The 18,210-nt window shown below is 39.8% G+C and overlaps 1 protein-coding gene across 15 annotated transcripts in view; it reads right to left on the bottom strand.

Annotated features, from left to right (window-relative positions):
- The window catches only part of INPP4B (inositol polyphosphate-4-phosphatase type II B), a gene marked incomplete at its 5' end in the record, with an annotated part of 258,219 nt that overhangs the window by 151,692 nt on the left and 88,317 nt on the right, over positions 1–18,210 (bottom strand). Inside the window, 2 exons of one of the 15 annotated variants that reach the window (XM_083571058.1) lie at positions 2,641–2,880; positions 3,172–3,357. The exons of 12 other annotated variants lie outside the window; for them this stretch is intronic. Of the gene's footprint in view, positions 1–2,640; positions 2,881–2,978; positions 3,358–18,210 lie in introns of those variants that run through there. 2 more of the 15 variants (XM_083571059.1, XM_083571057.1) reach the window with 2 other exon arrangements.

The following is an 18,210-nucleotide window of genomic DNA, read 5'->3' as shown; positions in this document are numbered from 1 at the left end:
GTTGTGGCAATCTGAAGATTCTCTACTATCTGATCACTTTTCAATTACCTTGCTGAAATGAGATAATCTTCTCCCTCCAGGAGCCTGGACAAATGTCCACATTTTGCAACAGACAGCAGATAACTGACACCTTATTGGCAATCTCAGTGTGGAAAGTCAAAAATTAAATAAGATCCAACAATGCACTTGTAGTTGCAAGACACAGGAAGAACTTTGTTCAAGTCAAGGCCTTGGGCACCTTCTGCATGGGAATTTCTTGGTAGGAAAAGGCTGGTAAAGTTTCAAAGGCTATCACTCCCAGTAGTTAAAAATGCACCTCCTTGTTTTTCATTGATAGTGCCAAGCCCCATAAGCTCTTTTACCTGAGCTCTCTCAGTTTCTATGGTTTTCCCCCACTGGGATGCAGACTGAAAGTAGAAAATATGGAATTCAGAAGATGTAGCATAAGTTCTCATGTGCTTGCTTCACTATGACCACTACTTGAAACTACATCTCTAGGCCTCTGCAAAACAGCTACGCAGCTACACAGCTGATGTGGGTTGAGTTGTCATGAGTGCTCACTGTGCAGCAAGCAAGAAAAAAAGCAGATGGCATGAGTACAGCACTCATTGCCACTACTAGCAGTGTGGTCATGTGAGCCAAACCTAATTTTCCATACACTCAGTTTAATGCCTTATCCCTGTGGTATGGGACACCACCCACCAAGTCATATCACTTGTTACCTGGTGTACTGCTTTTCACAGTCCATCCTTTGAAGTCTCTTCCCTGATTTTTCTTCATTTCCCTTTTCTCTTTCTAGATTGCAATTCCCACATCTTTCTCTCCCCAAATACAAGTGCATCAACCATTCCTGAGATTAGGGAGATTAGGGACATGCAGCTACTACTAAAATATTTGTGGGATTTAAATTATAACATTGATGACATACGAGTTTGATGTAGCTCTGATTACACAATCCCTAATGAGAAAAGAGATGCCATGGGTGACCATCATCATTTAATAGTCTGGGAAGTGGAGAAGGAAGCCTGTGGCAAATTTCCAGCTGAGGAAGAGCTGAACACGTCAGAGAGGAATATGGGAAGAGTGAAGGGGAAAGGTAAAAGTGATAGAATATGTGTTAGACAGAATATGAAAAATATGTCCCAGATTATTGACTGAAGGTATTTGAGGCCAACACTGGTCTAGATGTGTTCAATGCCTGGATAACTGACCACATGGGAACGGCATGTACCCCACTCTGGGTTCCATGGTAGGGCAGGAAGGAGGAAGCAAGGCAAAAATAAAAGAAAATAAAGAAAGAGGGTTAAATTGGTCTCATTGCCCAAAGTTCTATTTGGCTAAAGTGGAATGCAGTTTCCACATCTTGGCCAACCAAGCAGATAAAAGTTTTTACAACTTTTGCATAAGTCAAAAGATATGAAAAGTTTCTCTATTACTTTACAGAGATGCATGTATGATGACTTAAGCTCATTTGCCTTTGGTCACCCCAGTGCAAAAGTTTTCAAATGGTATTAAACAGTATTTTGAGAATACATGTATGCCAAGAAAATTTAGCAAAAATGCCTCTACGTATCTGAAGGATTCTGTTGAATTCATGTGGGCACAGTAAACCTTCACTCCGTAAGTACTGTAAATGCACCCTAGAAAACATCCAGCAATTCCTATGTCTGCTTTCAGGGCAGTTCCCCATTAGTAAACTCACCCCTCAGCTTCCTGAATTTCCCAAATGTAAGCTGACAGCAAGCACCATTCTAATTTCAGATCAGATAAAATAATTTAATTAATTCAGAGACACAACAAACCACAGCAATACCACTATCTCCAGAACAAACACTTATTCTCTGAATGATTCATTGTTTCATGGATAAGAGCCTGTTGTAATTAATACACTATTCCACTAGTACACTGACAGCAATATGCTAGTAGCTTGCATTTACTCTGTAAACTACAGTATAGCACGCAATACAACTTAAGAAAGCTGGTTTAATGTACTTGCACTTACTTATATAGACCATTGTCAGTAGAGATCAATCATGTCAACGTGCTAACATTATATTAATTCATGGACTATATCATCTTAATGCATCATGCATATGCATAGCTAAAAAGGGAAAATTAAACTAATCAATCTGGGGCTTGTAAATCAATAGATTTATTTACAAGGTTATATACATTTTCCTGACAGAGCTCCTAACAATGGCCTGCACAGGGTTCTCTTTGTCTAAGGCAACTTTATCCAATCTGATGCCTTCTGTATGTTTCAGACCACAACTCCTACAATCATCAGCCAGTATGTCAATGTTTAGGAATGCTGAGGTTTGTAGTCTGGGGAAGACTAGTCTAAGAGAAAAAATATGAAGGGGGGGGGGAGCTGTGCTGCACTTACGAGGAAAGTGCATAGTTAATTCAACTGTGCCAGAAAACAACATACACAGATTGTACAGAACTCAAAGCTGTCACTCAGATTCAGTGGCTTATCTGAAGACAATTACTTGCATCTCAAATGCAAACTGACGTTATCCTGAAGTTTGTGTAATGTGTTAGTGCCGCTCTCTCTCTCTCTCTCTCTCTCTCTCACACACACACACACACACTTAATAGTTTAATTAAGAATTCCCCTTAAAATGCTGTTTTCTATACCTTTTGCACTGTTCAACTTAGCAGCTTCTCCATTTAATTATAAATGGCTGCTGTATTTGAAGTAAGGGACTTTTGCAACTTATCAGTTTGAAAAATGATGCGGAAGAGAGGAAACAAACTGTAGTAAGAAGGGCAGTCTGTGGTTACAGCAGGTCTAGGGGAGATGTGTGATCAGGCTGCTTCACACTATTCAGAATGGATGTGGGTTGCCTGCAGTTTTAATGTTCAGGAACAGCTGTCCTAAATATTGGTACACAGAAGAACGGTATTTTAGTAACACCCAGTAGGGAATTCCACCCTGCTGATTTCAATTAGCTTTCTTTCAAATCTGGAGATACTTACTTTCCATGGGTAAAGTTCCCCAGTCGGGGCAGTGATAATTGCAGTTATTTCAAGAGGTCTGCCAACCAGCTACAAACAATGAATTTCTTATTCAAACTTAGTAAGAGAAGGATACTATATTTTTCCTGGTGCCAATTTTGGATTTGTCAAGTCTTCTAAATTCCGCTAGTGAAACTAGCTTTTTTGCACTTCCCTCCATTTTCAACAATCCAGCCAAAGTTTGCTTCCTTTGATTTCATTATGGGTTTTACATTTTGGGTGGTGATGGCACCAAAAACTCGCACAGTAAGTGCTTGTTTTCATTTCTTTGCACTGCTAATATCAAGAGGAAGAGTTTGAGACTAAGAATGGAAGTTACCCAAGAGTCCTCCTCCCCCAGTCAGTCACTTGCCACAGACATCATCCTAATACCTCAGACAAAAATAAACTAGTTAGAACTTTTATGAGTACATAGCATTAGAAGTGGCTCCAGCTGTCAGTGCTTGTTCAGATGAATGGTTTAGTTCTTTCCTATAATGGGTCACAAGCACACAAAGATAAACAAGCATCCCTCTTACAAATGAATCACTTGGTGCCAACTCTGATTTACTTTCATTAGCAGGCATAAAAAGGTAGCACAACTCACTTGACAGATGTGTTTTAAATTACCATTGTTGACTTTATTGTTGCAACTATTTAACAGACCCAAACAGAAGCATAAATTATCAAACTGACCACAGATAAGATGTAGGCATAAACATTACAACTGGCTCCATGATTCTAAACACTTGTAATATAATATCATGGTTTGGATAACTTTATAGCCCCATAAGAGTGTTATGATCTCATACAGCCACCAACTGAAAATATTGTAAAAGACTCGTGAGCCAACAGCTGTTCTGCATGCATCCAGCGTCTTTGCTACATTTTAGTACAAAATGTTTTTTTATATATACCACAATGCCAACTTCTTTTTAATATTCAATATTAAAAACAGAAAGGACAATACATAAATGAAGTATCTTTCAACAAAAGAGGGCACTGTATTATTAATTAAGTAGTTATTTTATAACAATGAGAAATAAATATATGGTTGAATTTTATATTGGTAATTCGTATTCCAAATACAGATTGATAGTTCATTTTTCTATAAATTTACTGGCTTAAAGATTAGAGGAACATCTAGTAAAATATGCTAATTTAATGGAGAGAGAATGCCCCCAGTTTTTTCATTCCCAGTCTATGGTTTTTTGGAGCTCTTTTGGGCTTCCAGTGACATGCAGTGTAAATCCTTGTCAACGTTAATAATTAATTAATTAATTTTAACCATTGATGGTTTCTTGCTTCAACCATAGATGTCATTGTTCCATTCAGTTTGCAAGCAAGACTGCAACCTTCATTGCTTTGCTGCTATCAGAAAGAATGAAGAGTTACAGAAAGAGGACCTAATTTATGGCCAGTTTGCTTTAAGGCCATATTAATTTTGCTGAGCTCATCATTTCATGTGATACTCAATATAGAATAATCTTTTAGTTCTGTTAGATATTGAAACAGCCATTTAATAATGTTCAAAAGTTTTGCTTTTCTACTTCTCCGGAGCAAGAGAAAATAAAGCTTGCTCCATTTTCCATGTAACAGCACTTTAGATATTTGAAGATCGCTATATTTCATCTCAGTCTCCTCTTTTCCAAGCTAAACATACCCAACTCCCTCAACTTTTCTTCATAAGGCTTGGTTTCCAAACCCTTGACCATCTTGGTCGCCCTCTTCTGCACACATTCCAGCTTGTCAATATCCTTTTTAAATGGTAGTGCCCAGAACTGGACACAGTACTCCAGATGTAGAATAGAGCAGTACTATGACTCCCATTGATCTGGGCACTAGACCTCTGTTGATTGTTGATGCATTAGCTTTTTTAAATTTTAGCTTTTCCCCCTTTTTCTTTCTCTTTCTTTCTTTCTTTCTTTTTCTCCCCCCCCCCTTTTTTTTTTTTTTGCTGCTGCTGCTGCGTCACACTGTTGACTCATGTTAAGCTTGTGGTCTACTAAGACCCCAAGATCCTTTTCACATGTGCTACTGGCAAGCCAGGTCCCCCTCATATTATATTTGTGCCACTGGTTCTTCCTGTCTAAGTGTAGAACCTTACATTTATCCCTATTGAAATTCATACACTACAATCACAACATTTCCCTGATCCGTCAAGCATGTAACTCTGTCAAAGAAAGAAATGAGATTCGTCTGGCATGACTTGTTTTTGAGAAACCCATATTGGGTCTTGGTAATCACAGTATCCTTTTCTAAGTGCTCACAGCCTGGCTGCTTAATTATCCTTTTCTAGAACCTTTCCTGGTATGGATGTCAATCTCACCAGTTGTAAGTTACCTGGTCTACTCTTTTCTTTTTGAAGTTAGGAAGAACATTTCCATGCCTCCAGTCCTCAGGGATCTCACCTGTTCTCCAAGAATTCTCAAAGACTAGTATAGACAGAGGCTTTGCTAGGTAGCTAGGTGTTCCCTCACCACTTCTTTTCCTATCTTGGGCTACAGCTCCATCCTTTCATTGTTTACTCTGTTATCACCAGGTTACGCACTGGTTTTCTTTGGAGTGAAAACAGAGGGGCAAAGTAGGCACTGAACATATATTATATAGAGCAGGGGTGGCCAACTCCCAAGAGACTGCGATTTACTCACAGAGTTAAAAACTGGCAGTGATCTACCCCCCCCTTTTTGGGGTCAAAGTTGTTGAACTTTTTCAAGGAGGAGGTAAAATGTTGAGGGGAGTCATAGTTGTTCAGCTTCTTTGGGGGGAGCCAATGATCTACCAGTGATCTACCACAGATGTCCAGTGATCTACTGGTAGATCACGATCTACCTGTTGAACATGCCTGATATGGAGGAACAGAATGTAACTGTAGAAACAAGCTGGAAAGCAGTTTATGGGAGTAGAAAGCACAATATGGCACAGAATTGAGCATCAACACCTTCCTCAATGTGTATTGCACTGTCCAAGTCCCCTGCTGTGTCAAGAGACACAGAATCATTGGAGACTGGTTTATTAGAGCAAATGGGGCATTCCCCTAGCAACGTGAGCCTGGCCTCTTACAACCAGTCAGGGGCTGGCTCTGCCTGGTCCTTGGCACTGGCTTTACCTAATGTTGGTCTCACAGGTTTAGGTCAACAGAAGGAATGATCTCTTACTGAGATGTTCCGCACCATTCAATAGTAGCTTGTAAATATGAACTACTATGGGTTTTTGGTGGCCTAATATAAATTACCATCCAATTTGCAAGTCTTAGATAACGTTAATGAGAACATAAACTAGTACTCTCATTAAATGAGAACCATAGATTTTAGTGCCTCTTCACAAGAAAAAAAGGACTCAAAGGGATGGATCTACTGGGGAATTCATCACAGCCACCAGTTCTGCTACTTGTAGATGTCCTTGGTCTATAGCCAGGAGAACAGTTAATCTTATTTGTAGGCTGATGTTCTGAAGTAAAAATTTCAAAAGGTATTGGGCATGTTTCCCAAAAGATTACATATATATTGTTTTAAAAATGTCACCATGTTGCTGCTTGTGCACATTTATGAAACTTATGCTGGGCAATATATTTTCTATAACTGCTAAGTTGACCGTTTTGCTTTGAACATTATTACAGTATGATTTAGTGCCTTTTTATTCTGAACGTGGGTAAAAATGTGCCATCATTCTTTAAAGAAGATTTTTCTAAAGACTGTGTTCTCTATAAGTGTGCATGAAGGTCACTTTTTGTGGCAATTCCTAAATCTCTGCTAAAAGCGTGCGCACACACACACACACTTGAAACAGTTCATTATTCAGAGTTTTGAAGATTTAAGGAAAGAACACAGAAGACAAATAATGATTATACCATACCTGCCAATTGCTCCTTAAAAAAATGGGACATCCTGTTTTTTCGTGTGAAATTGTGGTGGCTATTTGGGGTGCTACAGTTTCGTGCTGTGCTCTTGCATTTTTCAGGGCAAGAGCAAGGCATGGGTCATGTGATTCACCTGGAAGTGCATCCCAGAAGACGCATCAAACTTTAGATGGAAGGTAGGCCTACTCAAGTTTAACATAAAAAGCAACAAGAAGTTTCACATTACTGGACTGATTTTGCTGCTTTTGCATTTGAGTACTGAATAGCAAGCTCCCCAGCATGGTTCAAAATTGGTTCAGCTTATCAGAATTCTTCACTTTGTGTGCCATAAAAACTCAGGATTTTGCTTATTTTTGCTTGAGAAAGCTCAGGAAGACCAAGACGAGGAGATGACACCCCAGCTGTCCCTGTTCATCCTCCCTTCTAAAACTCATTCAAACAAGAGGGACAGTAGCACAGAATGGTTATGCAAGTGCTGTGGGGAGGGGTACTGCTTTCAGCTACTTGAAGATCTCTCCTTTAAAGCTTAGTCTCTGCTGCCTTCTGAGCATGTACAGGTTATTGTCCAGGAATCTGCAAAAGGCATTATATGGGAGTGCCAACATTGAAACACTGACTCAGTGTATTATCCAAACAGAGACTCCTGGTTTAGCTTTCTTGGAAAAACCATGAATTATAACCAAGTTTTGTCCTATGGGGTCAACCCATTTTTACTACTTTTCCAGAGACTTTGTGTATGGGTGGAATTCTCTATACAACACTTAAGAGGCAAGATAAACCACGTAAGTCAGTAATGTGGATATCAACAATGTTTTTGACACACATTTTAAGTGGAAACAGGAACTATATATGGATTATTAATGAATTAGACTATTAATTTAATGTAAGTATAAAACTTTTAAAGTGATTCCATTTTAATTATCAACCAATAATCATTCTTTAGGAACAGTTTTACTGTGCATATTTCTACCTTGCTTCACATTGATCTTATGCAGAAGTGAGCTTTAAGATTCATATTCTACTGAACATTTTGTTCAGGATGAGTTTTTTTGGTTTAAAAAGAGTGAAGAACAGATTTTTTAAAAAAATTAATCTCTTATAAGATGAAATTGCTGTAAAAGAAATGGTAGCACAAAAGCCAAACAAGTTCGCCATGATGCTACTAGATAATTGCATTGTCAAGGACATATCCTTATTTATGATTTTCTTGTATAACCTTTTTCATGATCTGTGTAAGCATTAGAAAACCATGCCATAAGGCATGAAGTCTAAGTACTGTCATTCTCATACAGATCACAGTTTTTGTAAATACAGTGGTCTTCCATGATTATAGCTATTCCTAGAGAAGGAAAACCTGACTTTCATAGAGGAGATAGTAAATTAGCAGATTCACAGCAGCTCATGACTGATTCATGACAGTATCCACATTCTGATCATGAAAACCTGAAACTTTCAAAGCAAACTACGAAATAAGGTGGTTTTCATATAACACTTGAGTGTTAAAACTTCCAGTTTACAATCCAAGGCTTAACCCAGAGGTAGGCAGCTCAGTGCCTCTAGGAGTTGTTGGATTCTAGCTCTCTCCAGTCACAACCAGCATGGCTAATGGTCGATTATGACGGGGGTTGTAGTCCAACACTATCTAGAGGGCTTAGCCATTCTATTCTTAGCCCATTGTGAGGTCAGTCTTGCCAGTGACTGTAGTCATTGGCTATTACTACCTCATCTGTGAAGTGGCTAAGAAAAACTTAACCTACAACACATATTTGCATTCTTTATGCATGAGACTCTTGTGGTAAAAGAATTCAATACACCCTCGTATGATTCTTGTTTTGTTGCCACATAAACTTGGAAGAACCAGCCTGTCTTGAACCAGAGACTGTGCTCTTCTCCATACAGATGCCCATACTACATTAAGAAAGCAAATTTGTCTCCCTAGATATACCAGCAAAGGAACTTTTGCTGTTTTATTCATTCTCTGTGGCTGTTTGTTTGCTTGCTTTCAGTCTTGTTATTTACACTTGACTGGTATTGTTTTTATAAAATGTTGGGTTACCAATTGGGATCCCTGTTTTACCTAAAGAAGCACACTTGTGCCTAAACAACAGGTGCCCTTGGGCTTTCAAACCTTCCTTCTCCACTTGTTCATACCTTGCCTATTCAAGCCCAGGTCATATCTGCATTTGCTGTTTCCCAACCTCCTCCAGCTCTGGTGGGACGCTACAGATCACATTGATGCTGTCAAGACATTCCTGCTATGCCTTTAATCAACTCCTCTCAACTGTTGCAGCCCAGTTCCATTCAAAAGCCCATCCTATTAATCCCCAATGCTGTTTAATATAGATGAAGTCACTGGGCATAGTAACTCGGTGAATTGGGGCCCAGCTTTTATGTATGGATCAGAAGAAGCTTGGACTATTTTGAACTGGTGCCTAGATGCAGTGGTGGGCTGGATAGGGGGCTGCAAACAAAGACTGAACCCTGCTAATATGGAGACTTTGTGGATGGGCAGTTGCCAGGTGGGGGAGTTGGGGCGTTAACCAGTTCTGGACAGGGCTGTACTCCCTTGGGAGTGCTCCTACATCCCTCTTTGTCACTAGAGGCTCAGAGAACTTCCATGGCAAGGATGGCCTATTATCAGCTTAAACTAACTCTGCCGTTTCCTGGACAACGTAGCTTGGACACTGTGATTCATGCATTGGCAACCTCACAATTGGACTACTGTGATGAGCTCCAGGTGAGGCTTCCCTTGAGATTGGTCTGGAAGTGGCAGCTGTTGCAGAATGCTATCGCCAGGTTGTTAAGTGGAGCACCTTGAGGGGTACAAATTAAAATTGTCCTGAGGGAACTGCACTGACTGTTGATCAGCTACTGAGCCACATTCATGTTCTTGTAACATACAAAGCCCTGAACAGCTGGGACCAGGTTACATGAAAGCCCTTCTATCCCACTATAGACCTGCAAGGTCACTTAGATCGTATGAGGAAAATTTACTCATGGCATTGCACTCTACAGAATGCCATAGGCCAGAAGTCCCAAATAGACTTTTCCTACTACTGCCCCTCAAGTATGGAATGCCCTTCCCTCTGCCATATATGAAGTAGCAACCATCAGTTGCTTCATCTGCCTTGTAAAGGCATTACTATATATATATATATATTTGTCCAGCCTTTTTAGAGTGTTGGACTAAGGCCTGGGAGACCAGGGTTCAAATCCCCACTCAGCCATGAAACTCACTGGCTGACCTTGGGCCAATCACCATCTCTTAGCCTAACCTTCCTCACAGGATTATAGCGAGGATGAAATGGGGAGGAGCAGAACCATGTACACAACCTTGAGCTCCTTGGGGGGAAAGGTGGTATATAAATGTAATAAATAAATAAAATAAGGCCCTGTTTTTATCTGTATTAATTCCTGCTTTTTCTATGTTTTACATGCTTTTACATTAATGGTTTTAAGTTATATTTTTATTTTAATGATCTTCTACTGTTTTATGTTGTTGATTGCTTACAGGTTTTTTCAAATGTTATTTATAATTTTCTTTAAAAAAATAAATAAATACGAGGCAGCATTTCTCCCTAACACCAGCTGCTTAATGCATACAGGAGCAAGGCCTTCACCTTTCTGCCCTGCTTGGGAACTTCCAAAGGCATTTGGCTTGAAGATGGTCCTGGGCAAGATTCTAATAAACTACAAGACAGAAATGCGGTCTGAGCCCTAAGCGGCAAGTTACTCCTTTGACCCAGCAGCTGCAGCTGTAACATCGACTTTGCAAAAAAGGAAACTATTTTATTTAACAAAATTTATACACCATTGGACTGTAGCAATTTTAAGAAATGCTAAAACTGTCAACGTATCAGAAGATCAAACCTGTGCCTTCTTAAGGAAATCAGCCCTGAGTGCTCACTGGAAGGACAGATCCTGAAGCTGAGGCTCCAATACTTTGGCCACCTCATGAGAAGAGAAGACTCCCTGGAAAAGACCCTGATGTTGGGAAAGATTGAGGACACAAGGAGAAGGGGACAACAGAGGACGAGATGGTTGGACAGTGTTCTCGAAGCTACCAGCATGAGTTTGATCAAACTGCGGGAGGCAGTGGAAGACAGAAGTGCCTGGCGTGCTCTGGTCCATGGGGTCACGAAGAGTTGGACACGACTAAACGACTAAACAACAACAACAACAACAACAACAACAACAACGTATCATTTATCACTTATAAATTAGCAAGAAACACAGATGACTAGAAAAGACTATAGGTCGATTCTAGTCTCAAAGCATCAATCCCCTTCAATTACTATTCCAAGAATCATCATTTCCTTCACATATGCCCCTCCAGTTCTCTCCCAGTTTCTCCTTTCCAGCTCAATTATTCTCCCTTCCCTTGCCATCATTTAAAAAACCCATCTTTTTATCTCACCTAAGCCAGCTTGGTTTTTCTTCAGCACAGCCTGGGCCTCCCACTCCACCCCCCCCACTGCTTAGAGACGTTAAAGAGGAGGGGCTCAAGAAAGCAAATAAGCTATGAAACTTAAAATGGGGAGCTCATCTAATCAGCAGCAACCTGATCCACATCTTAACAGCTATACTGGCATCACTGTGGCACTCCAGCTTCTTCCACAGAGGCGTATTGTGAGTAAACCCAGTGTAGTCTTCTTCACAGACTTTGCATACACTCCAACATTTTCCCAATGAAAAGAGGGACGTCCTAGTGCTTGGTTAGTTTTCTTTCAACTGAGATTAGCAACCACGAAATACAATCAGTTAAATCTCAAGTCACTGTAGTAAGGTGCAGTCTCATAAGGGAAGTGAAAGAATGGAAGTAATAAGCATGGATATGTTTTGAGTGGGGTAATATATAAGAAGCTGCCTTATACCAAGTCAGACATATTGTTCACAACCCAGTATTGTCTAGCCATGGCTCTCTAAGATTTATCCTGGAACCCTATCCTTTTTTCACTGAACTTGTGAGCCACATACACTGAGTGAGGTGCCCTACACTGCCCCAGAAAAAGAAAAGTAGGTCCCATTTAGCATGCTGAAGATAAAAGGGAGCCCAAGGACTAAAACCTGAAGGCTATTCTGATACAGAACACAAAATTATACACAGAGGCGTCAGGGCAGGAAAAAGTACCGCTCTTGAGCACTTTCAGTTGTTTAATTTCTATTGATAAAGTGTCTGACATGTAGTGCAGAGTGTCATTTTAATTTCAGAGATGATTCAGTAGTAATTAAATTTAACAATGGAAAGGGACTATGTTCCAAGACGACGGGTACAGTTCTGCTAAATCTCCATCAGGCATAATCTCATCTACTTAAGTATAATAAAACGGAGGCTTGCAAAAATAGTATTGTATTTCCAGTAGTTCAGAACATTTCTCTGCATGTTTCTCTTCAATAGCATAAAGGAGAGTCTGTTTTAAAACAGCAGTTGTTAGCTAACTCATTTAAAACGGGCCTTTGCTGGTTTAATATAGGTTTAAACAAACTTTATGCTGAGCTGCAAATTGTTCTGTTGTGCCTCCTTTAACAGGAATATTTTTTGTTATTATTTCTATTGGGTAGGCTCCCACACTTCCGCTTGTCCCATGCCTAGAATGCAAAGGTCAGAGCAGTTTTCCGCTTCTCCTTTGTTTTCTAGGCACAGGTCTGAGTGGTTTTGCATTTGCTTTGCAGCTTTCTCCTGGAAAACACGCTCTTTACTGCTCAAAACCCATTTGCTGTTTGGTCCAATTCAGGGGTAAAACATGGTTCTCCTGGGGAAAAGCAGTGCAACGAACGGAGGTTTGGATGAGCCCTGAGTCATATTCAGAGTAGACCCACTGAAGGCAATGGACTTTAGCCTGTCCATCCATTGATTTCATCGAAACTACTCTGAGCATGACTTAGTTGAACGTCATCTATTGATTTTTGTTGTTTTAAGTATTGCACTCTGTATTTTTAAAAATATTGTATGATGCTTGTTAGCCTGTCTAAGCTACCTAGATAATTTTATTCATGAGTGGCTATATAAATTTAATGTTGATAGCTTACCTTTTCACAGCAGTGAGTTAAAACTCAATTTCCTTGTATTTTGGATTGTGGTTCTACCCCCTACTCCAGCCGTCCTGCTTAGCCACCTTTCCATATGACTACTTTTAAAAATATTTAGAGCTTATCTATTTTTAGATCATTCTGTGTGGGTATATTTCAGGAAGGATGTAAATAAGGAACTTCCAAACTTTGGTAAGCTACAAAAATTGGATAGCAACATAGGCACCTATTGTCAAAACAATATTTTCCTGAAATATACACAAACAGAATCCTATTCTGTTCACAGATCCAGCTCTTTGAAAAGTTGTGTGCTGATGCTCTGAAACGATTCAGATTAGATTTGCTTTATTTGTTTGATGGGTCTAATCATTTAATAGAAGCACTAAGCTTATAAAGAAGCTTGTAAGCCACTCAGATCTTTTCAAAATAATGTAGAGCAGCTTAAAAAATCAGAAATAAAACAAATAAAACTCAAAAAACTCTATATAAGTTGCCTTATACAGAGTCAGACTCATAGCCATCAGTCTCATTGTTATCTAAACTTCCCCTAGAATCTCTCAGGGGTTCAGACAAGAGTCTTTGCCAGCATTACAGTGGTACCTCAGGTTACATATGCTTCAGGTTAAATACGCTTCAGGTTACAGACTCCGCTAACCCAGAAATAGTGCTTCAGGTTAAGAACTTTGCTTCAGGATGAGAACAGAAATCGGGCTCCGGCGGCGCGGCGGCAGCAGGAGGCCCCATTAGCTAAAGTGGTGCTTCAGGTTAAGAACAGTTTCAGGTTAAGAACGGACCTCCAGAACGAATTAAGAACTTAACCTGAGGCACCACTGTACATGGAGATGCTGGGTGTTGAATCTGAGATCATCTGCCTGAGCTCTACTACTGAGCTATGGTCCCCCTGAAACAGCAGGTTCAACAATTTCCCCATGTACGTGCTCATATTTACAGTGAAGACACTTATCCAAGAGCTCAGTATGTTAACCTGGAAGCTGCCTTCAGCAGAGCATCAGAGGTGAACCGAAAGAGAAAAGGGTCTAATTAAAGAAGTTTTCACATGGGTTCAGTGTGGGTTCATATTTGAGCAGTGAGGCAATGGGGCACACTCCCATGAGGAATGTTTGGGTTAGGACAAGCATATTTTATTGTGCAGATTTGGCTTGTAGATCCAAATTGTAAAACAGGTGTGGGGAGGTGTGTGCCTTCCCTACATTGCTGAATTACAACTGGACTACAACTCCCATCATCCCTGACCCAGAATACTTAATAAACACAACTGGAATATTGACCACATCACTTCTCTATCAGATCTTTCAGCAGTTACAGAAGTCCTATACATGCAATGCAGTCAACTGCTTCTTTCAGTTTCTGCAAAAGTACTTCTTAGTCTTGATTGCTTTGAGACGTCATAAAGCCAAACACCATCTGTTACACAACTAGCTGCTCAGATATAAGTCTTCATTTAGCTCACACTAAAGGAAGCTTGCAATCTACTTTCAGTTGCATCTGTTTTTCCAAAGAAATTTGTGTTATGTTTATGTTATAAATTGAAGAAACATTCGGATAAAATTACAATTAGCTCTGACTAACTTGTTAACTCCAGTACAGTAATTATCTGGCTTGGTTATATTGCAATGAAAAAGATTCCGGTTGAAATGTCAAAAAATGTGTGTCTTTCATGTTCCACTGCATCCTTGTTTTCGCAGCTCTGAATTAAAAGAAAATGAAATTCCAGACATGAAGTGCAGGCACTTCGGAATAATGCCTTGCCACATGGAGCTATTTCTGTGCTACTGTTTGAACATAATAACTGAGTCTAACTATGCATCCACATGCAAGCTTGAAAATTAAATGGTTAGGTTGAAGTTAGATTACTGAAATGCACTGTATTCTGGTCTGCCTCTGAAGGCAGTTTGGAAAATGCAGCTACTGCAGAAGTCAGTGGACAGACGACTGAAAGGGATTCAGAGGTAGTAACCCATGGCTCCAGCTCTACTACACATGCACCGGCTGACAATTTGTTCCCAAGACCAATTCAAAGTGCTGTAGAGCTTTGCCAGGCTTAAGACCCCCAAAACCTCATAACCACCTGAGGTCCTTCTTTGTGAACTCTCTCTGAGCCATGTTCAGAGGATGGCAACAAGAGAACTGGTCTTTTCTGTGGTAGCCCTCACCCCCCCACCCCCAATTGTGGCATGCTTTCCCTAGGGAAGCTCATCTGCCACAGATTTTGACAATTTTTCTAGCACCAGGTCAATATGTTTTTTATATTCTCCCAGACATTTAGACAGCACTGGTGGGCAGTCTTTAGGTGGTAGTTGGTGGATAGCTTGTGTTGCTTAGGTGACTCCCCCCCTCCCTTTGGACAAACACTTTTAGTATTTTATATTTTCTTCATTATTTTTATTAGTGTAAATAACTTCAGGGTGCTTTATGGAGCTGCGAAGTAATATATAAATACAATAAGCCATATGAATTAGTTTCTCCTTCAACTAGCATGATCTTCTAATGGCTATATATGCATTACTCACTAAAGAAAATGTAGCCTCCAGGATGTGCTTGGAACAATGCACAATTAAACAAGAAACCTTTGCTAAAAGGAAGCTGTGAAACATAACAGTATTACTGAGCTTTTAAAAAATAAAAGAAAGAAGAAGAAGAAGAAGAAGAAGAAGAAGAAGAAGAAGAAGAAGAAGAAGAAACCTTTTGCAAGCAAGCTAAAATGTATTCAGCAGAAGTGGTTGAAAACCAGTCTCTCTCACTGGTGCAAGGTCTTTTCACATTTTTCAGTCATGTATTATTTCCTTAAGCAACAAAAGGATAGGAGTTGTTCATTTGTTAGGTGGGATCAAGGGAACCTTTTGGTTTAAGAAATACTGCATTTTAACACTGTAAAAAGCCCAATATATTATCCCTGGGAAAATGCAGTACTTTACCCAGCAAGCACAGCACTGCTGGCTGTGATTCTATAGAAAGTGGTTGTCCAAGTGTCATGGAGTTCATATTAGATGGTGCCCTGTGATTTCAGCCTTCCCTCTATCTATGCAATTCTGTGAACTTTAAAAATGTTATTTACTACTACTACTACTACTACTCAATAATAATAATAATAATAATAATAATAATAATAATAATAATAATAATAATAATTTATTATTTATACCCCACCCATCTGGCTGGGTTTCCCCAGCCACTCTGGGCAGCTTCCAACAAAGTGTTAAAATACAGTGGTCTGTTAAACATTAAAAGCTTCCCTAAACAGGGCTGCCTTCAGATGTCTTCTAAAAGTCTAGTTGTTGTTTTTCTCTTTGACATCTGGTGGGAGGTGTTCCACAGGGCAGGTGCCACTACCAAGAAGGCCCTCTGCCTGGTTCCCTGTAACTTGGCTTCTCGCAGTGAGGGAACCGCCAGAAGGCCCTCGGCACTGGACCTCAGTGTCCAGGCAGAACGATGGGGGTGGAGATGCTCCTTCAGGTTTACAGTGGTACCGCAGGTTACATATGCTTCAGGTTACATACGCTTCAGTTTACAGACTGCGCTAACCCAGAAATATTACCTAGGGTTAAGAACTTTGCTTCAGGATGAGAACAGAAATCGTGCAGCAGCAGCGCGGTGGCAGCGGGAGGCCCCATTAGCTAAAGTGGTACCTCAGGTTAAGAACAGTTTCAGGTTAAGAACGAACCTCCAGAACAAATTAAGTTCTTAACCCGAGGTACCACTGTACTATATAGCTTGTTAGAAACAAAACCAAAAAACTTTGGTTTGGCAGAGAGGAAATCTCCTAACTACTGCTGTTCCTCAAAGTTCAGGCATTTTCATTTGGTCAGTGACAGTAGACTGTTGGGAAAATGATGGAGGTTCCAAAAATCCCTTCTGAAGCTAAAGTGTACATTTGGAAGATAGGTTTGGATTAAAAAGTCCTGCTTAGCAATATATTTCCAGAATTAGAATTGCAAAATATATTTTCCCTGCACTTGTTTATTTTTATACGGAAATATGCAATAAATCAAAAGCAACTGTCTCATGCTCATATGTCAAAATAACACTGCAGAGGCATGATTTAATCTCCCTTCACTTTACCTGACTGCAAAGTAAAATGATGGAAAAACTGTGGTCAATCTTCTGTATTTAAAGACCCACAGCAGCAACCTTTCTGTTAGCTGTACCTGTATAATTCCAAATTAAGGCTGCGGAATCATTAAGCACAATTTAATATGAATGATGGAAGTAACTATAATTACATCTCTCCCTCTTCCCCTCTGTCTGTCAGGGGAGCCACAAATCCCAATAGCATTTTAGCACAAATAATCACTTCCACTTCCTCTGCTTTCAGGTAGGATTTATGCCACTCTGGAAAATCAGCCATAAATTACAGGTGGAATTCTAATATGAAACTATCACTATCAGTGGAATACGCTTAATTAGTGCCACCTACCTACCACACATTACTATTGTATTCCAAGCTCCGACCTTCCCAGTGTTGACCCAACTGAAGCTCTGCAAAGGCTCGTGGTTCTGATGTGTTTTTATCAGCTGATATCTCAGCTCAATTTGCTTCACAGCTGACACCAACATTAGCATCCATAATGTTCTGATTATTGCAAAAAAATGCATTTTGGGGCATTTCATATTTATATTAAGAAGAGAGTGATTCAGTGGCACTTTTTATTTGTCACTAATTGCTCTGAATACTCAGGAAAGGTTGTTCATTCAGTTTTGCAGCTTTTCCATTGTTTCTGCAATCCTGGAAGTAACTTTGGAGTTTCTTTATTCTAGAAGAGTATATTTGCATTGCCTGCCATGATTCAGTAGGGCTGATCTCTGTCCATTTCAGGGATTCACCCCATACTGGGGGGATGGATGGATTTCAAGGTGAACTCCCAAAAATAGCAAGAGAGAAGAGGCAGCTACATAAAATTATTCAGGAGACAGGGCAGAATTTAGTCATTGAGAGCAGGGAAGGTCTGTTTCCCTTTTGTTTCTCTTTATTTTTCTATTAAAAAAAACCTTTGGTGGCACAGCAAAAAATGAGACTTTAAATAGAATTTCGAAAATTAAAAAAAAGAAAGAATGAGAATATGCAATTGTAAGCCCTCTCCTCTCCCAAAATAGCTGCATCCACTTCCAAATAGCTTGGTATGTTAGGAACAGTTGTTCTGGTCCACCCCTTTAGTACTCAGGCAACTGAGCAGCTGAGAAAGAATATAAAGTTCTCAAAACAAACAATTAACCAACAACTTAAAAGAGAGGATATATATCCCTATTAGGACACCAAGGATTAGGAAACAGAAAGTCAGCTGAACAAAGTCTATATTCCAAAA

This window comes from Podarcis filfolensis (genome assembly GCF_964270895.1).
Source record: "Podarcis filfolensis genome assembly, chromosome: 9".
Classification (NCBI taxonomy): Eukaryota; Metazoa; Chordata; class Lepidosauria; order Squamata; family Lacertidae; genus Podarcis; species Podarcis filfolensis.
The sequence above is the reverse complement of the archived record's forward strand: the minus strand, read 5'-3'. Positions and strand labels throughout refer to the sequence as shown.